Source organism: Rhagoletis pomonella, unplaced genomic scaffold (genome assembly GCF_013731165.1).
Source record: "Rhagoletis pomonella isolate Grant_MI unplaced genomic scaffold, Rhpom_1.0 Rhpom_scaffold_01819, whole genome shotgun sequence".
Classification (NCBI taxonomy): domain Eukaryota; kingdom Metazoa; phylum Arthropoda; class Insecta; order Diptera; family Tephritidae; genus Rhagoletis; species Rhagoletis pomonella.
In genome coordinates, this window is record NW_023460373.1 from 14,400 (window position 1) to 17,867 (window position 3,468).

At 36.4% G+C, this 3,468-nt stretch overlaps 1 long non-coding RNA gene across 1 annotated transcript; it reads right to left on the reverse strand.

Annotated features, from left to right (window-relative positions):
- Nucleotides 1–653: 653 nt before the first annotated feature.
- Nucleotides 654–1,251, reverse strand: LOC118752759. Its single transcript, XR_004994735.1, has 4 exons — nucleotides 1,199–1,251; nucleotides 947–1,128; nucleotides 793–879; nucleotides 654–730 (listed from the first exon to the last, which is right to left on the reverse strand). It is a non-coding gene; the product is annotated as an uncharacterized LOC118752759 (long non-coding RNA).
- Nucleotides 1,252–3,468: the final 2,217 nt, after the last annotated feature.

Consider the following 3,468-nt stretch of genomic DNA (forward strand, 5'->3'; position numbering starts at 1 on the left):
TGCCTTAAAAATTGTGCAACTAGTATGAATTATCAAAGAAAGTATTACGTTTAACTGCACTGGCCCTGCAATTACCTAATTTTACAAGCATTTATTTATTTTGCTCATATCGCAGAACAACGAAAATGGCAATCAATTTATGTAGTTATATAGGTAATAAGATACCATTCGAAAAAAATTTCGCTTGCATTATATTCTACGTAATAAGTGCTTCTCCATTATTTGGTTCCGTAGGGAATCGGATACCTTCCTTCTTGAAGTAGTAAAGAAAATTCGCTTAAGTGCCTTTTTCGGTGAGGTGCACAAGTTTTTCGTGCAAAGAAGGATGCAAGCAACTCTGCCGGTAGCTGGCAAGAAACATGTGATTAGTTCAACGGGATGTAGACACAAAAAAAATAGAAATTAGTAATTATGCGAGGTATTTCCACAACAAACATTGCTCTCTCCACTTTCCCATTAACAATTCACAATTGAGCAGTTTTTTCACTTAACAACACTACTCTTCAGGTCGCTTATGTTTTAACCGACCTGGCTGAACTCGGATAAATAGCCGAGTTTGTGTTGTTGCTTTGCGTGTATTTCGTCATAACTCGGTTGCAAAAGAATGGGCCTAATGTATATACATAAATTAATCTTTTAAAAATTATTATATTTGCTGCATTTAAAAATTACATGTTCAATATCTTAAATTGAATTATATTTGGTGGACAGACACACAAATGACCCTGACCTGCACAAGAAAAAATCTTTATTAATATTTGCACTTTCACTCTTATGGGGTGGTATACTAACTTGTAAGTATGCAAATTCTCCACAAACCAAAGGCTGCAGTGGTGAAAATACCCTCACCAGCGAACTTGGTCAGACACACAAATGATTCTGACCAGCACAAGAAAAAATCTTTATTAATATTTGCACTTTCACTTTTATGGGGTGGTATACTTACTTGTAAGTATGCAACGGCTGCACTTCACCAAATAAATCGCTGCAGCTCTAGTTAACAGTGGACTGCACCAGCCAAACGTGGACGGACACACAGAGATCCTAGCATGCAAAACTTACTTGCAACGGCTGCACTTGCTGTAAAACGTAGGTTATTGAATACAAAATTTGAATAACTCCGATACTCTGCAAAGAAATATGTAAATTATTGTTTTAATTCAAAATAGTTCCATTATTTGTTATTTTTTTGGCATACCCACTTGAATTTGCGCAATAAGAAAATCAGTTTCCACGAAACAATCGATGAAAATATCGGCAGTGTTGCCTGTTGAACTTTTTATACGAAGACAGTATTTCTCCTTGTATTTTAGTAGCAGTTTCTTTAAATAAAAAAAGAAAGCAACACAGGCTAAGGCAGAATGCGGGAGCGAGACAACTGCCAGGTGATCCAACCTTATATTATTGAATCATGGAATAGTAAGTAGAACTATTCTTATTCACTCAGATAATCACTATTATAATTATAATTTTTTTTACAAACTTTACACACTCCAACTTTTTTTATCACTACTCGTATCCAAGTGAAAAAAGCTGCGGAATTCAACGCTTGATTTTCGGCCCATCTTCTTCCCTTCAATAAGTAAACTATACTCACTAGAAGCCAACTACCGAAGCACTTCACTCAGTATTTTTAACATACCTACTTGTACCGTTGCATTTAAAACAAAAAAGTTAAATAAAAGGTCAATTCCAAACCAGGGTTGTGTGATTTCAAATAATTTTTGATTTAAAATCCGCCTTTAATTAACTAATATATTTAATTTGTGATTTGGTTTGTTGACCAAATAACAAATAAAATTTATTTGTAATTTGATTTGTCAACCAAATAAGAAATACATTTTATTTGTGATTTGCTTAGTCATCCAAATAAAAGATAAGTTTTATTTGTGATTTGATTCGTCAAGCAAATAAGAATTAAAATATATTTGTGATTTGCTTGGTCAACGAAATAAGGAATCAATTTTATTTGTGATTTGATTCGTAGAGCAAATAAGAAATAAAATTTATTTGTGATTTGAATTGCCTCCAAATCGGAAATCAAATAGATTTGTGATTTGATTTGTAGAGCGAATCAATTGGATTCGTGATTTTTTAGCGATATTCAAGTATCTTCCAACTTCGAGTTCCACGAAAAGCTTCAGGATTTTCGGGACTACTTCGAGATTTTCAGGGTTCTTGGGACTACTTGGGGATTTTTGGGAATAATTCGGAATTTTTGGAACTTCTTCGGGTTTTTCGAGACTACTTCGAGATTTTCAAGATTTTCGCGACTTTTTCGGTGTTCTCGGGAATATATCGGTACTTTTGAGACTAATTCGGGTTTTTTGAGACTACTTCGAGATTTTCGATGTTCTCGGGAATATATTGGAAATTTTGGGACTATTTCGGTACTTTTGGACTATATCGGGATTTTCGAGATTTCTTCGGGATTTTCAGGACTATTCCGGGTTTTCGAGACTACTTGGAGATTTCCGGTGTTATCGGGTCTATATCGGGATCTTCGGGACTACTTCGATATTTTTGGGACCAATTAGGAATTTTTGGGACTATTAAGGGTTTTTCGAGACTACTTCCGAGGTTTTTGGAGCCCTCGAATTAGTCCGATAAATCGCGATATATTCCCGAGAAAACCGAAAATATCGAAGTAGTCCCAAAAATTCCGAAATAGTCCGAAAAATCTTGAAAATCTCGAAGTAGTCTCGAAAAACCCGAAATAGTTCCAAAAGTTCCCAAAAACCTCGAAATAGTCCCGAAGATCCCGATATATTCATGAGTACCCCGAAAATCTCGAAAACCCCGAAATAGTCCCAAAAATCTCGATACATTCCGGAGAACACCGAAACCCTCAGAAGTAGTCTCGAAGAACTCGAAATAGTCCCTAATATTCCTAAATGGTCCAAAATATACCGAAGTAGTCCCAAACATCCCGATATAGTCCCGAGAGCCTCGCAAAACCCGGAATAGTTCTGAAAATCCCGAAGATATCTCGAAATAATCCAGAAATCCCAAAATAGTCCCAAAAAATCCGAAATAGTCCCAAAAATCCTGAAAATCTCCAAGTAGTGTCGAAAAACCCGAAATAGTCCCGAAGATCCCGATGTCGTACCGAGACTCCTGAAAATCTCGAAGTACTTTCGAAAAACCCGGAATAGGCTCGCGAATCCTGAGAACATCTCCAAAATCCAGAAATAGCCCCAAAAATACCGAATTAGTCCCAAAATCCTGAAAATTCCGAAGGAGTCTCGAAAAACCCGAAAAAGTCACAAAAACTCCGAATTTATTCCAAAAACTCCGAAGTAGTTCCGAAGATCCCGATACATTCGCGGGAGCCCCGAAAATCTCGAAGTTATCCCAAAAATACCAAAATACTCCCAAAAATCCCGATATAGTCCCAAAAATTCTTAATTGGTCCCAAAAACACCGAAGTAGTCACGAAGATCCCGATATAGTCCCAAGGACCCCGAA